The following is a 23,093-nucleotide window of genomic DNA, read 5'->3' on the forward strand; positions in this document are numbered from 1 at the left end:
TTTTGTTCGATTCGGTTTAAGTATATACAATTAACAAATGCTGGATGGTCATTTCACTAGGTAGTTGGATGATTATTTTAATAACCATGGATGGTTCACTACAAAATTTTTAATAATTAATGGAGGTTTTTTAGTGGAAGTTTTAAAAACCTACACAAAATATTTTATTTGTGGCAAATTATAAAACTCCCCTCCATAATTTTAAAAATCCACCCACTATTACACATAATTAAAATTCTCAACCCCGTCCTAACAAACCCTAAATCTCTCGCAGCCGTCGTCGTGTGAGAGAGAGATCTCGTCGAAATGTGCAAGAGGCTAGCTTCAACCCTAAAGCTCGCAGCCGTCGCCGCCTCCATCGCCACCGCCATCACCACCACCATATTCATTCGTCTCCTTGCCGCCACCGCTACCACATGCTTCGATCATCTCTTTTCCCGATGTCTCTTCCGTCAACGCATCGTCTCCTTTGGTCGTAACGCGGTAACTTTTGATATTTCCCTCTCTCTCTTTCTCTCTCTCTCTCTCTCTCTCTTTGTCTCTCTCTCTTTTTGTTTTTCGTGAAATCTTTCCGATTGCTTCTCTGATCTGGTTGTTTTACCTTTGCATGACTGAGGCTGAAAGAATGATATGGATATGCATACAAGAAAATAAGTGATAACTCTAGATAATGGCTGAGAAACACTGTGTGCACTTGTTGAACCATTCTTTGGTTATTTTTTTCCTGAAGTTTTATTATTATGTTTGCTTTCTCAGATTCTTGGCCGGTTCAACCGTGCTCGTGCAGCTCAATTGACCCTCCCTCACTTTGTGTGTTAAACACTATTATTTATGCCAGTGGGTACTCAAGGTTAGACTTTCCAATTTATCCTTTCTGATATTGATACGTGGTCAGGAGGGCATTTTTGAGCTAAGGGACGGAATGGTAATCTTGTCATATTCAAGGATTGGAATACTAGATGCCAGTCTTGGACATCAAGAAGACCAAGAATCCGTCTCAAAAACAATAGTGCAGAAAGGGAGACAACTCATAAGATCCATTTGGTTAAGTCAGGACAGCAAGAAATCCAATAATGCATTTCAAATTCAATGGGAGACATAATTTATTATTAATTTTTGAATTTTCAGGCATTTATTTTGGTTTGTTTTGTTGTTAGAGTTTGTTGGAAGATTTGATTTACTTTTGATTTGTTTAGTAGTATTTTTAAGAATTTTAAATTTAAATCTAATCTAATCTAATCTAATAAGATCAAATCTGATTTAAATTAGTTATCATATCTTTAGGATTTTAAAATTTAAATCAAATCTGATCTAATTCAATAAGATCAAATCTGATTTAAATTAGCTATCTTATCTTTTAACTAATTTGTTTGGGGTCTATTTAAACAGCTTTGGTGAGACAATTTACGTAACTTTTGATGAATAAATTTCAGTTGCTTTTAAGCACGTTTTATTGCGTGATAAGAGAGGTGAGTGATTTGCTTCACTGGTTGCATGGATAAGATTGAGTGATTCAATTTTCATCCCTCTGATCTAGGTTGTCAAGGACAAGTTCTTTGAAGGTCTAGTAGAGAATCCTTTTCGGTGACCTAGGTTGCTAGGAACAGGTATCTTAGAGGTCTAGTAGAAAACTTTAATTATCTTTTATGTTTCCGATGTGTCTCTTTATGCCAATAAATTCCTCTTCTTGATGTCATTCTTTTCTTGTCCCCTTTTATTAAATAATTCCTATCTATTGTGATATAGCTCCTAAGTCCCAATCTAATTTTTACATAATGATAAGGAATAGACTGGCACTTAGGGTTTATATCACAATAGATAAGGATTATTCAGTAAAAGGAACAAGAAAAGAATGGCATCAAGAAGGGGAATTTATTGGCATAAAGCGACACAGCGGCAACCTAGGTCACCGGAAAGGATTCCCTACTAGATCTTCAAAGAACTTGTCCTTGACAACCTAGATCAGAGGGACGAAAACGGAAAGAAACCACCACGCATATCACCTTAGTGTTGGATCCTCCAATCTTCCTCGTGCAACAAGCGAAGCAAATCACTCATCTCACTTCTCACACAATAAAACGTGCTTAAAAGCAACTGAAATTTATTCATCAAAAATTATGTAAATTGTCTCACCAAAGGTATTTAAATAGACCCCAAACAAACTAGTTAAAAGATAAGATAACTAATTTAAATCTGATTTGATCTTATTGGATTAGATCAGATTTAATTTAAATTTTAAAATCCTAAAAATATGATAACTAATTTAAATCAGATTTATTCTTATTAGATTAGATCAGATTTGATTTAAATTTAAAATTCTTAAAAATACTACTAAGCAAATCAAAAGTAAATCAAATCTTCCAACAAACTCTAACAACAAAACAAACCAAAATAAATGTCTGAAAATTCGAAAATGAATAATAAATTATGCCTCCCATTGAATTTGAAAAGCATTATTGGGCTTTTTGCTGTCCTAACTTAGCCCAATGGTCTTTATGAGTTGTCGCCCTTTCAGTACCACTGTTTTTGAGACGGATTCTTTGTCTTCTTGATGTCCAAGACTGGCATGGTACAGTTCTTCTAGTATTCAGATCCTTGAATATGATAAGATTACCATTCCGTTCCTTAGCTCGAAAATGCCCTTCTGACCACGTATCATTCTCTCCCTCTTCAAAAAGATTTATCCTCGAATCTTGAATGAGATGCTCTTCGTCCCTCTAAGGAATCCAAACCCAATCTCCGGGTTTAAATACCATGGTTTGATGACTCTTTTCTACCCATTGAATTGTGGCTATGTCTTTCACGTGTGCAAGTTCAATCTTTCCAACCATGCTTCTACCATCTTGTCTAAAGTGTGCAATTTGCCTTTCTTCCTCCATATTAATGCCTCCATAATTGACGAGTGAATCTACAAAGCTTGGGAGAGTTGATATAAAAACACTAGGAATTTTATAGTTAGATGTACGAGAAATTAAGGACTCCGTGAATTTTAATCATACTATTGCACTCTTGTCAAAGCTAGAATTGTCTAGATTTCTCTCACAAGTGTGTTTATTGTTCTCAGTTTCTTTTTCGTTCATTGACTCCTCTCACTCACTATTCTCATATTTTCTCTCAAAACTCTAGCTTTCAATCAAACATGGATTCTTTTCACTCAAACACTCAATCTCTTTCTCAATTTTATTTCTCTCATATTTTTCAAATTGCTCACATCCCAAGGATCCAGTTGAGAAATTCTGCACTTTTGAATCTTCTAAGGACACATCACCCTCTACAGCATACTCAACAAATTCTTCCATCTCTGGCTTTGAAGAAGAATGAAAGTTAGGCATAGAAGAAATCCTCCTCTTATGTCGATCTAACATTTGTTGCACCTACTCCATATCAATGGCCAATTTGACCAAATCGTCCATGGTCGTGTAACGGTAACGTTGGACTTTATCTGCAAGTTCTTCGCGTAATCCAAACAAAAATTGGTCCATAAGAATCTCAGGACTCCTTTTAATATTAGCCATGTCCATCAAATCGTCCATGGTCGTGTAACGGTAACGTTGGACTTTATCTGCAAGTTCTTTGCGTAATCCAAACAAAAATCGGTCCATAAGAATATCAGGACTCCTTTTAATATTAGCCATGTCCATCAAATATAGAAACTCTTTGTGGTACTCCATCACAGATTGTGAGACTTGTTGTAACTTACAAAATTTTCCAAAAAATGCATTGTGGTATGATGATGGCACAACTCGATTCTTCATGTGCTATGATGATGGCACAAACTGGTTCTTCATGATTTTCTTCATCTTCTCCCAGCTGCTAATTGGGCTCTTTCCCTACCGTCTTCTAGATCTTCCTAATTCAGTCCACCATATACAGGCATCATCGGAAAAATTGGCTTGTACTAGTCGAACCTTCTTTTCCTCTGAAAGGATACAATTTGCAAAAATCGACTCTACCTTCCTTTCCCATTCGAAATAAGCTTCAGGATTGTTCCTCCCTTTAAATGCAGGGATTTTCAACTGAAAACCCTTTTTCACATATGAGATTCCGTCATCATCACTATCGTAATACTCAATATTTTTTTTGTTTTTTTTTCAGACACTGACTTAAAGATAGAATAATTGCAAAAACAAAATTAAAAAAGAATTTTTTCATTTTTTTACTCTAACGTGAATTTACAGAAATTAAAGAGAAAAAAAAAGACTAAACAAGACCCATGAAACGTGTAGATAAATGAGAATTTACCTACAACCTGTAACTGATACCAGATGATAAGGAATAGGCTGGGACTTAGGGGTTATATCACAATAGATAAGGATTATTCGGTAAAAGGGACAAGAAAAGAATGACATCAAGAAGAATAATTTATTGACATAAAGAGACACAGCGAAAACATAAAAGATAGATAAAGGTTTTCCTACTAAACCTCTAAGATACCAGTTCTTAGCAACCTAGGTCATCGGAAAGGATTCCCTACTAGACCTTCAAAAAACTTGTCCTTGACAACCTAGATCAGAGGGACGAAAACGGAAAGAAACCACCACGTAAATCACCTTAGTGTTGGATCCTCCAATCTTCCTCATGCAACAAGCAAAGCAAATCACTCACCTCACTTCTCACACAATAAAATGTGCTTAAAAGCAACTGAAATTTATTCATCAAAAGTTATGTAAATTGTCTCACTAAAGGTGTTTAAATAGACCCCAAACAAACTAGTTAAAAGATAAGATAAGGTAACTAATTTAAATCAGATTTGATCTTATTGGATTACATCAGATTTGATTTAAATTTTAAAATCCTAAAGATATGATAACTAATTTAAATCAGATTTGATCCTATTAGATTAGATCAGATTTGATTTAAATTTAAAATCCCTAAAAATACTACTAACCAAATCAAAAGTAAATCAAATCTTCCAACAAACTCTAACAACAAAACAAACCAAAATAAATGCCTGAAAATTCAAAAATTAATAATAAATTATGCCTTCCATTGAATTTAAAAAGCATTATTGGGCTTCTTACTGTCCTGACTTAGCCTAATGGGCCTTATGAGTTGTCCCCCTTTCAGCACCACTATTTTTGAGAGACAGATTCTTGGTCTTCTTGATGTCCAAGACTGGCTTGGTATAATTCTTCTATTATTCAGATCCTTGAAGATGACAAGATTACCATTCTGTCTCTTAGCTCGAAAATTCCCTCCTGACTAGTTATCAGATATGCAGCAAATGAAGTTTTCTGTTTTTCCTAGTGTTTTTCATTCTCATGCTCAAGCCATTTCATGCTATAAGATAACAAAGTTCACCTTCAAAGTTGTTGCCAAATTGTTTCATATTTTTATAATATAATATTGCATTTATATTGAGTTTGTTGTTTTGGGAGAAAATTTTGGACATCGGTTACTCATGTCCATAGAACATTCAATGTTGATATTTGCATTGGTTGAGTTGATTTTCTCTTTCCTAGACTTTTGACAGATTTCTAAATGGTTATCTTGCACTATAGATGTCACAATTTTGCATTCCTAATTGGAGGGTTTTAAATGAAAAGGGACAATCAAAGGCTTGACAAATAATGAACTTGAAAGAATTGGTTGCCAAATAATTCTGGAAAACACATATCACTTGGCCCTTCGACCTACTTCCGAGCTTCTCGAAGAAGCTGGTGGTCTTCACAATTTTATGAACTGGCCACGGGCTATGCTTACAGACTCTGGTGGCTTTCAAATGGTTGTTGTTTGACTTAATGTATACTTTTTCCTTTTACTGTTGTAATTTTGAGCATTCTAGTAATTATATTATTATCATCGGGTTCCATCAAGTAATACTGTTGCATACTAATTTTATCTGATAATTTTTCATGCCACAGCATTGTTTGTGGCTTGTGTTTTTTCTTATTATTGTGTCTCTGTCTTCAACTTTTGTACAAGTTTAGCTGTATCAAAATCAAAAGTTATAGTATAATGTCACTTCAAAGTGAAGAATGATGTTGATCATACTAAGAGAAGTATTGAAAGTAATCAAGGTGATAACAGAAAGAAGCCTAAAGCTGTGTGGATAGGCACTTAGGCAGGACCAAAAAAAATGACATTGGAGCTAAATTTATTGTGTGAAGTGAATCTGTATTATCTTTTTGCTAATTGATAACTATATTCAGGGATGATGTTGAAAAAAATTATTTATATTTTTTGTTAAAAATCTTACCAATCTACCTAACTAATGTTTTAGGTCTCATTGTTGCATCTTGCTGATATCGCAGAAGAAGGTGTGACATTTCAGGTATATATTATTTTCAAGTTTCGCAGGCAAGTTTGTATCAAACCTTTTTTCCATTTTAAGACAAGACAAAAAATTATAATAAGAAAAGGTTGCAATTGTAATTTACAATGAAATTCTGTTATTTGTAACTATAGAATTATTTTCTTGCTTCACTCACCGGTGGATGGTAAGCTAATGCTTCTTACACCCGAAGAATCCATTCAGATACAAGTATGTAGATTAATTGTTTTTCCTCCATATGTTTCTTTCAATCAATACTTGATAGTTTATTTAAAATATGAAAAACTTTTAGGACTCCACATATTATGATTTGCTTTCAGATAAAAGTTGTTCACTGAATTCTTGTTTTAAGTTATAGTTATTCCCAATATAGTTTTTCCAAATTGAGAAAGATGATCTTTTATTAGATATTCGATTAATGTTTATAATTTAAGCCTCATAGAAAATTGCAAGTGACAATGCATAACAGATTGTAGTACTGGCTACAAAGTATAGCACTGGAAATTAATTCGTTGTTCTTATGCACGTTTTCTTGATGCCTTCAATAATTTCTGGTTTCTTGTAGCTGCTTTTGGAGTTTTTGGTTGGAGCTTACGGCTAGCAAATTGTAATAATATATTTTAAAAAAAATTGAATTTTCTTTCTTATGTTCGTCATAAATTGTACAGAATAGAATTGGAGCAGATATTATTATGGCTTTGGATGATGTCGTAAAGACCACCATTACTGGTCCAAGAATTGAGGAAGCTATGTATCGAATGTAACACCCTACTATCCTAAATCTTATGCTTAAGTCATAAGATTGAGATAGTAAGATATTACGACCTCTAAAAATAGAATTATATATATATGTAATAATAGGAAAAGAGATACTTAACTAGGAGCCTTGAAAAACGGGCAAAACAAAATCGCAAAATAAAAAGCGCAACGCACAAGGAATAGGATTACTTGCGTGCTAAACAACCTAATAGGAACATGATAAAACAATAAACGAAGGGATAAAGAAAAGCCAAGGAACAGCATAACTAGCCTCTGACTCAACCTGCGAAGCTAAGGCTGGCCGGAGGATACATATATACATATAAACATACATAAGTGTCCCCAAAATATACCAAAATACCAAAGTAAACTCCTATCTCTCCCTCAACCTCTAAGAGGAGCAGCATACATAAGTTACTTGGAGAGTAAGCTACACATATATATACATATATACAAATAGAAACCAAAATACACCCAAGAACTACTTCGCTTTCCAGAATCCAGACGCCTAGCGAGGAGCCTCTCGACCTGCATCTGAAAAACAACAACACAGTATGGAATGAGAACCGGGGGTTCTCAGCATGGTAAAAGTGCCACGCGCATAAGAAATACGGTCCTGAGAATGACATAGGCAATCCTAGAACTCCATTATACAATTATCCAACTTAATTACTAAACAGAAGCTATGACAGGGGTAGGTATTCTAAATCTACTTAACTTACTCAATTTCAAACTTAACCTAACAACAACCACTGAACCGAAAATCATACTTGCATAGAACCGAAATCACAATAGCCACCGAACCGAAATACTTTCATGTGGTAACTTAACCTAACAACAAACCACTGAACCGAAAATCATACCTGCATAGAACCGAAATCACAATAGCCACCGAACCGAAATACTTTCACGTGGTTAATCCTTCATTTTCGATTTTCAATCAACAAGAACAAGCAACCACACAAGTTCACGCACAAGTAATGAGCAGATAGTACAAATAGCAAGTATAGCAGGTAGCAGGTGATATAAATCAATTAGGCAAACCCAGAAAATGCATAGCAATCAAAGCAAACAAATGCATATGATGCATGTCTGTCCTATGGCTGATGGGGCCCATCTGTCGGTTATCCAGCCAACCCGACAAGTCCGAAAACCTTAGACTGTCCCTCGTCGCGCATCCCCAAGAGTCTATGCATAGATTTCACATACATTCATCATATAATCACTCAATGGGGGTTATCCATACCCGGGAATTTATACGTGCCCGGTCACCCTTACGACGTAGGGTTAACAGAGTATCGAGAATCAACCTGGAACACGTGGTGGCAAGCCACGGTTTTTACCCAGGGAAACTCGTATCTCAGATATCATCATTCATAAGCCATTTCATAGTCATAATCATTATTTAATCATTCATCAAGCCATGGCATGTTAACTCCTTTTGTTAACAACCTCTCTTTCACATTTTTCATCATCATTCCCTTATAATTCATCTTGATTACCCTTTCCAGGTCCTGACCAACCTATTTATCAAATTATTCTCAAACTTCTTAATATCGAATAATCTTAAAATCAACCCAACTCTAACATTAAACCAATCACATCACACGAAGATTAAACTTTAACTTCTTAAACCCATGACTATCACTAAGACATCCTCGATACTCTATTTTCTTTGCTGTTTTTAATATAACAAATGAACTCGGAATTGCACAAACTTTATGTCCAGGCATTCATCTTGAAATAAGCTTTCTAACAAACCAAAGATCATAATTTTCTATTTTTTCTAGCCTCAGGAATAAAGGAAAAACCGTGACTGCTCTGCAGTGCATAAAACCAGAAAAACAGCAGCAGCATGTGATATTCAAAATTCAATATAAAATCCAAGTTAAATCCAATGACTTTAAAAATTAATGTAGTTAAACTTTACTCATCCAGATTTCTTTATCAATTGGTTCTGAGTTAATACCATTTTTAATGAAGAAGTTACATTACCTGGAAGTTAAGTAAAAATGAGTCAAAATCTGTTTTAGAAACCAACAAGTTTAGTACCTTTCAATTTGAATAACTTTTATTTAAAAACTCCAATTAAGCTAAATTTTGGTTTGGGAACTCCTATCTCATCCAGAAACAAGTGTGTCTTGGTTGCAACCCAATTGCTATTCAATTCTAAGAGTTACAAGCATTGGAAGTTGATGCATAACTTGCTGAAATCTGTTTCTTTTTAGCTCTGATCACCAATATTCAAAAACTCACAACTCCCAATCCTCAACTCTTAAAATTATGAAGTTTTAGAGAAATAAAGAGAAATAATCAAATTTTATAACAAAATTGGTTTCGCTCCAAAACTCAACTCGTAGAAGTCGCAGCAAGACAAACAAGTTGCTGCCCTGTTTGACATTTTCTGCTGCAGGACAGATTTAACAACCTATCTTTAAAAAAAAGCCATAAATTGATTATTTAACAAAAAGGTCCCAAATTTTCCAGTTTAGTTCCTTATATTCCCAAGTTTAACCCAAATTTAGTCTCATGCAATTCCGATCATTACATAATTAGTTACAGCACATGCAATACCACCACAACACAACTCTACATCCTTATTAACAAACACCAATCCTAATCCATCATAAATAAATATAAGAACACACTATTAATAACTTCCACACCTCATAATTCCAATATATATATCCACCAACAAATCTTTTCCAATAACATTACAAGGCTAATCATTAAATACAACAACAATTCAACTTATCCTATGGTATCTCTAACCTAAGCTTTCACAACACCGTAAATATTAAACGTACGAAACTTAAACCATACCTTGGCCGATCACTCAATTCACCCAAGGCAGCTTCTCAACACAAAATTACAGCCTCTACAAGCTCTAGTAAAACAGCCACAAACTAAGCTTTGATCACCAACAAGCCTCCAAATATTCCCAATGCATATATACCCACTTAATCTACACCTAATACATATACATATTCCAATTTCAACTCTCCATTACTAAAACAAGATTGAGCTAGGGTTAGGGTATTCTTACCATACCCATATGCTCAATAGCTTGAGCCCACAAGTTCCAAAAGCTAACTTGAACCTAGAACACAAGAATTGAACAATTTTTAACTTAATTGTTCATAAATTTCCGAAATTAGGAGAAGCTGGCTGAGAAGGAAATAATGAGTTACCTACCAAATTGTTCCATGGGTTTCGTAGAGCTCGTCGCGGTGAACGCGTGGTCGCAAACGGTTCGTCAATCGGAGCTCCGGATCAAAAGTTACATGGATTTGAAATTAAAGTGAGGGTTAGGTTTTTGCTTGTATTCTTCTTCCCCCTAAGAAATGTTTCCCAGCGTGAATAATGAAGAAGAAGGGAAATAAGAAGCTGTGCCTCTTTAATGGATTGGGTTTGGTTGGGCCTTGGGCCCATTTTGGGTCCGGTTCAACCAGTCCGGCCCATCCGGCCCAATTTTGGGCCAAACTTTTCGAAATTGGTATCAAAATTCTCGTTTCGACGAGCTCTATCCTATTTTGATATCAGTTTTGCGTATTTAATTTTCCTATTGAAAATTCGATTTATTGACTAATTATATACCGATTTTAGCGGGGTTTACATCCTACCCACCTAATTAGGAATTTTGTCCTCAAAATTCAGAGTGCGCTACCTGAATAGAGGTGTGGGTAGTCCTTCCGCATCTCTGTCTCAAGCTTCTAGGTGTATTCTTCAATACCAGCCCAACACCAAGCTACTTTCACTTAAGAAAACCTCTCTCCTTCGTAAACGTTTAATGCTAGTATCATCAATCCTAACCAGAGTTACTGGAAGCGTCAGACCTTCTCTTACTTGGACTGGTTCTAGTTGTAGGACATAACTAGGGTCGAAAGTGTATTTATGAAGCTGTAATATGTGAAATACATCATGCAGGTTCGAACATTGTGATAGTAAAGCGATCCTATACGCCACTGGTCCGATGTGATGGGAATTTAGCTTTTTAGTTTTTGATTGATCATCCGATTCTAGTTCGTTGAAGTGATCTTCAGAAATAGGTATCCTCTTCCTTCCAACTTGAGAAGTCTTCTTCTTAGATCTGCCTAACTCTTTTGTCGGCTTTCATAGTGAGAATTCTAACTTAGATTTGTGTCACTCTTCCTCCGTTGTTTCGGCTGTCAAATTCAGGAACTAAGACGTTTGGTATTCCAGTTTTCGGTTAATTCAAATGTGTTTAGCATACTGTGAAGTCTCACCTTCTCCCTGATGTATAGTCTCTTTGATATCCCCAAGAAGTGGTTTACTCCGATGGGCAAAACGGGCCTGGTCACTTGATCCACAATTCCCTAACAGTATCACCTTTTGTCCTAGTCGTCGGCAACCTATTATGAAATCGATGGTTATTCTCTTTTACCTTTAATGCTGAATTTTTGACAGTTGTAGCATTCGTATGGCTTCTGGTGGTCTCTCTTTTCTTTCTCATGCGTCGAACATGTAATCACATGGATCGTCACTTTGTTCTTCACTTCTGGCGGCTCAAAATATCTTCTTGAATTCGCGATACGTCTTAGAAACCCCAAGGTAACTTCAAAAATCCTCTCTTGTATTCTTCGGACAACAGTTTCTCACTCTAACTCCTAATCTCGACACATAACCCGCTCATGGTGTCTTCTTGATTCAGCCGGCTTTGGTTCTCTTAGTAGCTCCTTATCACTGTTATTGCACTCCTTAAGTCCTTGACTCTACGATCTCTATTTCGACATTAAACATATAAATCCTTTCTTAGTTCCCTTTCGTTTGCCAAACTTCGACATCCTCGGTAGGTCTTTACCGTCCCCTCACGCTTCCTGCATTTCATCTTTGCTATGTTTTAAAATCGCAATAGATTTAGTTTGACTCCTTTAGCTATACCCTTAATATCCAAGCATTTTCCCAAAAACTTCTTACTCAGGGCATCTGTTACCACTTTACGATGTTGTATTTACACGTATCCTAAACCCCTCTGGTAATGTATCGCACTATTTCCGAGTTGTTAAATAAGTTCGGGTATCCTGATTACTGGATTTGGGGTTAATCATTCTCTTGGAGGTTGGAAACTCTCTTCATATTCGGGTATCCATGTAACCGGTGTATTTTCTAGCGTATTAAACTAATCATAGGCTTTATGGTCTGCAAGAATTAATGCTCCAAAACTCTTTTTGGCGGCGCATGCTTACCTGCTTCATTTCTCGTATCCAAAAGTCTTGCTCTTAAGGAATCAACATCTCAATAGTTGCAGTTATACTTTATACATGATACTAATATAGGCTCGAGTTAATTTTCAAAAGGACATTAAGCTCGAAAAATGAATGAGCAATACAAACGGTGTTCGTAAGGATTAAAAAGAAAATCTTGTACACGGTTAATCAGGATTATACCGAAATAATGAAATGCACAAGGAGAAGAACCTAGGTGCATCTCAAGAAAAGAGTTCAAATTAAAGACTCTTGGTAGAGAGAACAGAGCGTATAGAGTCAAAGAAATTTCAGCTGATTCTGAAGAACATGGTTTGCGAACAAGGCAACTCTAGTCATAGCGAGGGTACAAGATTCAAGGATTACGCGTTTATACCAAGACAAGCTCAGACTCATCCTGGAAGAAACAATATTCATGTGCACAAGGAGTAAAGTTAGAAAGGTAGTCAAGCTATTTAGGAAAAGCTCCGGATCTAATGTCAATGTAGGTTTCAAAAGAAGGATCAGATCGAGTCGCGAAGGTTCGTTAGCACACTCTCTCTGCATAAGGTTTCCTACCGTTCTCTTCTTTCTTCTCCAGCATAACCGATGCTTCCCACAAAGAAATAGTTTGTTAGGTGATTCCCTCTTCTAGTACTCCCTTCCACTCAATCCTAAATTCTACCGATTATGATGATGTCTTTGCTTGTGGTGCGATTGAAGTTAATTCGGCTTCCGGTACTAAGCCTATCGCAAACACGCTTTCTCTCTGAAATAGAAGTTTTGACACACCTTCAAGAATTGTCTTAGAAACTCTCTCGTATAGGGATTTGTTTCATCTTCACTTACCTCTTAACAATTAACAGCTAAAGATTGAATTCGCTCTATTCCTCTTCCTCAAAGTTTTGCCGTCACTGGATTCTGAACAATAACTCCGCATAGCCCTCAACACTCCTGATTCCTTAGATATGGTCCAACCTGCTTCCATGATACGGTCTAACCTGCTTCCACTACGTCACTTAATCCTTAACCTTCACAAGCCTAACCACTCCTCTAAGTTAGCTAAATGTTACTCCGTCTCAACAACCAATAGTTTTCGACTAATCATCGACTTGGACCTCATAATTACTGAAACTCGTCATGCGTCACGAAGGAACATTACATATCAATGGTAGGCAAGGAAATTAAAAATTCAACTGTTGGTTCATAATTACCTCGGGTTTGAAAATCGGGTTCGGTTGCATCCCGGCTTCCTCTGTACGAACAATTCCAAGACATATGCCCTGACCTCCCGCACTTGTAACATACACCTAATCCTGCCCTGCATGGTCTGTTTGGATGGTACCTCTTGCAACTTGAGCACCTTAAGTCACCCGGTTGAGCACTAGTTTGCCCTCCTGAATTTGGGTCCGAACGATTATCGTTCCTTCGGTCATTGTTCCGGCGCTGAGAATGTGAAGCGACAAAATGATTCTTCTTGAAATTTTGGCTCCTAGGTGTAATTTTTCCCTTTTTCTTTGCGAAGGGTTCCTGGCGATTATTCCTTGCTACCTCAGTTCTCCTTGAGCTTTCTCCCGTTGTTTGACCCGTGTTAACTTGCTCCGGATAACCCGCTGGCACCCATGTATTCGGAACATTATGTCCACCTTCATATTCACTATCACCATCGTTGCCAGTTCCAGCTTGTGATTCCATCCCATCCATCACTCGGATGGTCGCAGCAGCAACGGCGCCAACGGCAGCAACAACACTCGTCATTGCGGTCACGATATCGGTTAAACTACCTACCGGTATAGTCACCTCATCAGCTCTCCGTCCTCGACCTTGCTTACGCTCACGACGGCGCCTACGAGATGCCATTTGGTTCCTGTTCCCTCCAAACAAGTGATATCAAGGTGATCAGTCTCAATATCTCAAGTTTAGTATTTCAAAGTCCCAAATGCATGCTCATGAGCATTCATGCCTCGTATATCAGTTAGATACCCTAAATAGCATGTATAGACACCCAGAGTATGCCTAGAGGCATAATCAGTCCATCCCTCAGGCTCTATAGGAACGACCTGCTCTGATACCATAATGTAACACCCTACTATCCTAAATCTTATGCTTAAGTCATAAGATTGAGATAGTAAGATATTACGACCTCTAAAAATAGAATTATATATATATGTAATAATAGGAAAAGAGATACTTAACTAGGAGCCTTGAAAAACGGGCAAAACAAAATCGCAAAATAAAAAGCGCAACGCACAAGGAATAGGATTACTTGCGTGCTAAACAACCTAATAGGAACATGATAAAACAATAAACGAAGGGATAAAGAAAAGCCAAGGAACAGCATAACTAGCCTCTGACTCAACCTGCGAAGCTAAGGCTGGCCGGAGGATACATATATACATATAAACATACATAAGTGTCCCCAAAATATACCAAAATACCAAAGTAAACTCCTATCTCTCCCTCAACCTCTAAGAGGAGCAGCATACATAAGTTACTTGGAGAGTAAGCTACACATATATATACATATATACAAATAGAAACCAAAATACACCCAAGAACTACTTCGCTTTCCAGAATCCAGACGCCTAGCGAGGAGCCTCTCGACCTGCATCTGAAAAACAACAACACAGTATGGAATGAGAACCGGGGGTTCTCAGCATGGTAAAAGTGCCACGCGCATAAGAAATACGGTCCTGAGAATGCCATAGGCAATCCTAGAACTCCATTATACAATTATCCAACTTAATTACTAAACAGAAGCTATGACAGGGGTAGGTATTCTAAATCTACTTAACTTACTCAATTTCAAACTTAACCTAACAACAACCACTGAACCGAAAATCATACTTGCATAGAACCGAAATCACAATAGCCACCGAACCGAAATACTTTCATGTGGTAACTTAACCTAACAACAAACCACTGAACCGAAAATCATACCTGCATAGAACCGAAATCACAATAGCCACCGAACCGAAATACTTTCACGTGGTTAATCCTTCATTTTCGATTTTCAATCAACAAGAACAAGCAACCACACAAGTTCACGCACAAGTAATGAGCAGATAGTACAAATAGCAAGTATAGCAGGTAGCAGGTGATATAAATCAATTAGGCAAACCCAGAAAATGCATAGCAATCAAAGCAAACAAATGCATATGATGCATGTCTGTCCTATGGCTGATGGGGCCCATCTGTCGGTTATCCAGCCAACCCGACAAGTCCGAAAACCTTAGACTGTCCCTCGTCGCGCATCCCCAAGAGTCTATGCATAGATTTCACATACATTCATCATATAATCACTCAATGGGGGTTATCCATACCCGGGAATTTATACGTGCCCGGTCACCCTTACGACGTAGGGTTAACAGAGTATCGAGAATCAACCTGGAACACGTGGTGGCAAGTCACGGTTTTTACCCAGGGAAACTCGTATCTCAGATATCATCATTCATAAGCCATTTCATAGTCATAATCATTATTTAATCATTCATCAAGCCATGGCATGTTAACTCCTTTTGTTAACAACCTCTCTTTCACATTTTTCATCATCATTCCCTTATAATTCATCTTGATTACCCTTTCCAGGTCCTGACCAACCTATTTATCAAATTATTCTCAAACTTCTTAATATCGAATAATCTTAAAATCAACCCAACTCTAACATTAAACCAATCACATCACACGAAGATTAAACTTTAACTTCTTAAACCCATGACTATCACTAAGACATCCTCGATACTCTATTTTCTTTGCTGTTTTTAATATAACAAATGAACTCGGAATTGCACAAACTTTATGTCCAGGCATTCATCTTGAAATAAGCTTTCTAACAAACCAAAGATCATAATTTTCTAATTTCTCTAGCCTCAGGAATAAAGGAAAAACCGTGACTGCTCTGCAGTGCATAAAACCAGAAAAACAGCAGCAGCATGTGATATTCAAAATTCAATATAAAATCCAAGTTAAATCCAATGACTTTAAAAATTAATGTAGTTAAACTTTACTCATCCAGATTTCTTTATCAATTGGTTCTGAGTTAATACCATTTTTAATGAAGAAGTTACATTACCTGGAAGTTAAGTAAAAATGAGTCAAAATCTGTTTTAGAAACCAACAAGTTTAGTACCTTTCAATTTGAATAACTTTTATTTAAAAACTCCAATTAAGCTAAATTTTGGTTTGGGAACTCCTATCTCATCCAGAAACAAGTGTGTCTTGGTTGCAACCCAATTGCTATTCAATTCTAAGAGTTACAAGCATTGGAAGTTGATGCATAACTTGCTGAAATCTGTTTCTTTTTAGCTCTGATCACCAATATTCAAAAACTCACAACTCCCAATCCTCAACTCTTAAAATTATGAAGTTTTAGAGAAATAAAGAGAATTAATCAAATTTTATAACAAAATTGGTTTCGTTCCAAAACTCAACTCGTAGAAGTCGCAGCAAGACAAACAAGTTGCTGCCCTGTTTGACATTTTCTGCTGCAGGACAGATTTAACAACCTATCTTTAAAAAAAAGCCATAAATTGATTATTTAACAAAAAGGTCCCAAATTTTCCAGTTTAGTTCCTTATATCGAACGCTTAGATGGATAGACAGATGCATAGTAGGTAATTATGTTATTAAAGTGTATTATTTAAGTCTTTGGCTGTTTCCAATGCTAAAATGGACATTCCTTCTGTTAACAGCACACAAGAGACCTCACGATCAGAACTTGTTTGGTATTGTACAAGGTGGTTTAGATCCTGAGTTGAGGTAAATTTTAGCACAAACCATGATGTTCTTCCTATTATCAATGTGGATGTTGTGAAACAAGTAACTAACTATAAATTTATAATTTGCAATATGCTGTACTCGGGGACATCTGTGTCAAAGGTTTGGTAGACCGCAACTTGCCTGGGTAAGTATATAAGTTTATTTAGTCATATAGTTTATTTTGTGGTTTGAAGCTTATTTCCATTTCTAATGTTATTTATTTATTTTGTGCTGTCTTTTAGAATTATACTAGACAATATACAATACTAGCTGGTTTGAATGTCAGCTCTAATTTCTTTTTATTTAGGCACCACACAAAATGGGCTTGGTCATATTATTCATGAATCATTACTGCGTAATTTCTTAAAGTTAAACTATAAATTGTGAGTTAAACTAACTCGAGACAATTTAATATGTTATTCCTGATTCAATTTAACAAAAGAAAAAAAAAACTAGGATTGTTGATCTGGTATCTAGTACTTATCAAAAGAGTGAAGAAAAATAGTATAGCATTCCAAAAATATGCATGAATAGATAAAGGTCTTATTTCATTGACATACTACAGTTAGAAGTAACCTTGTGAAATAAAGGAGGACATGTGAAATTAATAGTTTTGTAATACTGCTAAGGAGCTTAATATAATTTTCTTTTGTCACAGCTATGCTATTGGTGGTCTTGTAGGAGGCGAAAATAAAGATTCGTTTTGGCGAGTTGTTGCTCAGTGCACTGCTGCTTTGCCAGAGGATAAACCACGATACGTTATGGTCAGAATAACTTCCATCATAGCAGCCATTACTTTGATATACATTTCAAATTAAATCAATTTCATACCATTTGCTTGTACTTGTTCCAGGGAGTTGGTTATCCACTTGATATTGTTGTTTGTAGTGCTTTGGGTGCAGACGTGTATGATTGTGTCTACCCCACCCGTACAGCACGTTTTGGGACTGCCCTTATTCCTGAGGAGATCTTTTTTCATTTTATGGACAATTTAGGCTATGTTACAATTAAAATTTTTGGAAACAAAACTTTATGGAATAAAAATTAAAGGAGGAAAATATTATCTCCTTAAAATTACAAGTTGTTTGATATACAAAGAAAACAAAAATTCTCAAGAGCTCAAATATACAATTCATTAAACAGGGACAAACATTTACCCTGGTCAAATATAAAGTAAAATTTATCCGTAGAATTCCCAAACGGAGCTCCAATTTTAGCAGGAACTTACTTATTTGGAAGCGATAAGTAGATTGATTGCTCGAAAGAGCCGTACCTAGCTAAGGGAGGAAGCTATCTATATTCGCCGGACAGAGAAAGGGCTATTGCAGTGGCTACTATAGAGATTCCTCAATCCGCTCCCGTACGGACGTTGACATGCTTAGCGAAGGTCTCCTTATTTACAATTTACGACGAAATTTAGATTAGATTAGGTTTCACGAAAGGAATGGAGAAAGACCCTCCTAATGCTGGGTGGGATGGAGATTCCGGTCCGGTGTAGAAGACACCTTATTCTTGATCTAGGGCTCAAAAGTAGCTTGCGCTAAGCAATTACTCTGAAATTTTTCCTTTCTTCCTTTAAAATTTAGCACCACAAAATATAGCCCCTCTTTTCCGTCTAGCTGAACATAACCTTATAATTTTTTCCTGCCATCATAGTCCACTTGTTGATGCATCCGCATGATTTTAAACTTAATTCTTTGCGGTATGTTTGTAGGGAGTACTAAAACTAAAACACAGGGCCATGACTGATGATACTCAACCAATTGATCTTACCTGCCCTTGTATGGTATGCTTCTGAGAGGGTACTTCTTTATTTGATGAATTATTTGACGAAATTGGCATATTTTTATATTTTTTTATTTTTTTCTCATAGGTTTGCAAGAACTACACCAGGACCTACATCCATTGCCTTGTCACTAAAGACGCCATGGGGTCTCAGCTTCTATCATATCATAATTTATATTACATGATGCGGGTAGAAAACTCTACATTATATAAAATTTTGCTTATAAATTAATGATCAGTATATGTATATACATGTTCAACTAAAGTCCTTGTATTTTTAAATTTGCAGCTTAGCAGGAATTTACACACATCAATAGTTGAGGGAAGGTTCCCAAAATATGCTTATATTTAATTACGTGTTCCTATCATTGGATCTCTCTTATATTATTAATTATAGCTTTTTCCCTTGAGAAGTTCAAAGCCTCCCTATATGCCACTAACTCTTTTATTTTTATTTTTTTTAAGGTTTGTATGTGACTTTTTACAAATAATGATATTTAATACTTCATTTCATTATTGTTCTCAATTTCATCTGCATTCATGTTAATGTTTGTATATTTGAAATTTAAATATTTATCTTTAAATTGAAAGATATTTACCAACATCATCTTTTTCAAACTATCAAAAATATTTGTTGACTGTTATTAAATCTTCTCACACCTTTCTACTGCAGTTCCTCAAAGATGATGTTCCTGAATGGGTCTGCAATGCTATGAAGGTGGCCGAAATCGACATTTTTTCCTGCTGTGCTCCATTTCCATCATGCCAAGAAAAGTATTCCAGCGATGAAATCGGAACTAATGACATACACATGGAGTTAAGGCTTACACACAAAAGTTATAGACCAACACGAAATTTAGAAATTTAGCTGAGTATGGAAGACATGCACAAATTAGTTTACACAATGATTTTTTTGCAGGTTAATGCTTAATTTGGTTCTTCTATGTACACGCGTGAATCATTTTACTTGACTCGTTAAAATCAATGAGAACTAAAATGATTGACGCATGTACTTTATGGAGATCAAAGTGAGCATTAACCTGCTTACTTTTGGTAGCATAAATTTTGTATCCTGTATATGCTGCTTTGAGTAGAATTTATTTAAAGGTTTACAGCAAATCTTTTGTTCTTTCCAATTCTTATTGTCAACACAAGTGGAGATTAGGGTTGTGTTCATGAAAGGAAAAAGAAATGGCGTAACATTATTTAAGTCTTGCTATTTATGTTATGTGATTTTATATCTTTTAATTCGAACTTAAATGAGCCTTCTTTAAGCAAATTTTTTTCCTTTCAAGTGTCAAAGCTAATGGCTATCCTATCATGGAAATACTTGTAATTTTTTAGGTATATTTAATGTCTCATAGAAGCTTTTCTTGAAGTATTGTAAATAAAAAAATAGGAGTGCTAGGTAAACAATGACTATCTTGAATAACATGAACAACCACCAATCAAATAAAAATACACTACACCCTAATTTAATGCTACTATTTAAATTTACTCTTTTAACCCTATTAATTCAGATTATTTATACATTGTTCAAAAATATTGTTAGTTACCTATACTTCTCCATAAAAAAATAGTCGAGAATATTTCTAAAGCTCGCCGAAAATGTTTTAGAAGTATAGGAATCTAAAATTCATAACTTTCATTTTTTTGGTCTTGAAATTCATACTTACAATTACAACAATATCTATATTTAAAATAGACATTTATGTACGACTATATGAACTGAATGTTTTGTTTAATATTTTATGGACAGTTGGACACCGAAAGGCGAGAGTCTAAAAATTGAACACATCCTTCAGATTAAACATAAATAAAGAGTAATTGTTCCGTTAATTTTTTGAAAATTTTATGGTAATTTCTCTTTATCATCCATATCAAATAAGGTCAGTAGTTGTATACTGAGTAAAAACTAGTAGTTATTTAAATAATTGCATTATTTTAAACATTGAAATTTTACCTGTCGTTAATTGTCTATTACTAATTTTACAAGTAAAACTAGTAATTTTATCCGTAATACTATTATGGGAATATAAATCTTTTAAAATTACGTCGATCCTGATATAATAGATTATGACACAAAATTTATAACATTAAATTACATTTACAAAATGGTCGTAAATGACAAAAGTCTCCGTTGGTTAAAAAGACTAGAATTTTTGTAAATAAATTCTTTTACATGAAAACAATAATTAAAAATTTTATTATTTAATTTTTTTATGAAAACTCTAATCTTCTTAGTCAATGAGGACTTTTATTCCTTGCAGTTTTTTTATAAAAATAGTTTGATTTTATTAAATTTTTTGTAATATAATCTATAATATTAGAATAAAATTGACGTAATTTTAAAAAGATTATATTCTTGTAATGTTATTATGGTTAAAATACTAATTATATTTTATAAGTTATTCTGTTTATTGATCAGCCAATAACACTAGTCAGTAGTGAATAGTGATACATTGATGTGGCTTGTGTTATGACATGTAGATGTAGTATTGACTGATGTAACACCCTAACTTTTAGCACCTCATGATCGTACTAAAAGTTTGAGTGCTACTTACCTCTAAACCTTTTTATTATATACTATCTTTATTTAATATTGAGCTTTCGCGAATACGAACCGAAACTTTAATTAAGAAAACGAAAAAAAGACTTTATTTTACGCCACTAAATCACAAAAGTATATATATTCACATAGTATTAAATACATAAACTTATTTCAAGATTCCCAAAAACAAATCCTACCCCTCTAAAAACTCTAACTAACAAGGCGAGGGGAAAACAAATCCTAATAACTCAACTTATAAACATATTCCTCTGTGCTCCCGTAACTTGACAATGAGCCTTTGCACCTGTAGCTGAAAGGGATGGAGATAGGAGATAAGAACCGGGAAGTTCTTAGTAGGGTCGGAGTTAGAAGTTAAGTTTATTTTGCCATTATTAACCAACCGCAACTAACAACAAAACACTTATAAGCATGAATAATAAAAGAACTCAGAAGTCAATTAGTCACGCAGCACACACACACAATCACAGAGTTACACAGCACAGAGATATGCGCAAACAAGCATGATGCATGTCTATTCCTATCGCAGGTAATGAGCTCATTTGTCGGTTTCGACCCGCACCCGACGCAATCCGACCCGCAAGTCAGATAAGGCATTCCAGCGGCATAACCTCTGCAAGTTTCCACTCCTTGCAGGCGCTGATTCTCCAGCTGAAGTATACCGAACATGACCTCTGCAAGTACTTGCAGGCGCTGATTCTCCAGGTGAAGCATGTGCCACTTTCTCCTGGAAGCCGTTCCATACACACGGGCGTCCCCGCACAATCATTCAAAAACAAAGCCCATGGCTTAACACTTTCACATCGGCACCATAACTATTTACTTTCCGTCACCCTCTCGTGACCTTTCAATTATTCTCATAAGTACACGTGCCAATTTATCTTCTCTTTTTCTTTTAAAACTAAAACTAATCCCCCTTTTTATTTTTTTTAACACAAACTCTTTAACATTTTTCAAATTATCCTACCGTAATCCAGAAATCACAATCATCAGAATAACTCAGTTTCTGGCTGCACTTAAACCTTCCAAACCTCAAACTTATCACAAATATCAATATAAATTCAACCGACAAGTAATCACGACATCAATTCACTTATCAAATATCAATTTAATCGATGAAAATTTACCAAACCCTACCTCCATACGAAATCAGACTAACAGGACCTCCGGAGAAGTTTTTTGACCGAACTACTGAAGAAGAAAACGTTAAGAATAGTCTGTGCCTCCTAAAACTCCAATTGACCGAACTCAAGGGAAAGAGGAGTTATGTCACCGTCAACTTCCACCGATCAAAAATGACGCCAATACGTAGAGGAGAAAGATACAAACATTTTTACCGGATTAGATTTTTTATTGGAGTTACGAATCACAAGAAATCGAACAACAAAAATTTACGGTGCCATAGCTTCTCACTCTCTCTCACTCACGGCTCTTTGTTTCTTTTCTATCTTTCCTTGGTTCGGTTAGAATCAAATAAAGGTAAGAAAGAATGATGATGATTAAAGAATATAGAAAGGGTATGTGTCACATTACATATATATGTGTTTATATAATCACAAGCCACGTTTCTTTGATTTTTGGTTCCTTCATGGTTTCGGCCATTATTAATAATAATAATAATAATAATAATAATAATAATAATAGTAATAATAATAATATTTATAAAAATTAATTTAGACGGTAAATATCTATATAGTTTTTGATAGATAATTTAAAATAATAGAATAAGTCATAATTAAATTAA

The 23,093-nt window shown here is 35.4% G+C and overlaps 1 long non-coding RNA gene and 1 pseudogene across 1 annotated transcript; one reads left to right on the forward strand and one right to left on the reverse strand.

Moving 5' to 3' along the window:
• Positions 1–306: 306 nt before the first annotated feature.
• LOC130949981 (uncharacterized) lies at positions 307–19,677 on the forward strand (annotated as a pseudogene).
• LOC130951515 (uncharacterized) lies at positions 7,381–10,379 on the reverse strand. Its single transcript, XR_009073997.1, has 4 exons — positions 10,229–10,379; positions 10,080–10,133; positions 9,857–10,004; positions 7,381–7,567 (listed from the first exon to the last, which is right to left on the reverse strand). It is a non-coding gene; the product is annotated as an uncharacterized LOC130951515 (long non-coding RNA).
• Positions 19,678–23,093: the final 3,416 nt, after the last annotated feature.

The sequence above is a fragment of the Arachis stenosperma genome, chromosome 9 (assembly GCF_014773155.1).
Source record: "Arachis stenosperma cultivar V10309 chromosome 9, arast.V10309.gnm1.PFL2, whole genome shotgun sequence".
Classification (NCBI taxonomy): Eukaryota; Viridiplantae; Streptophyta; class Magnoliopsida; order Fabales; family Fabaceae; genus Arachis; species Arachis stenosperma.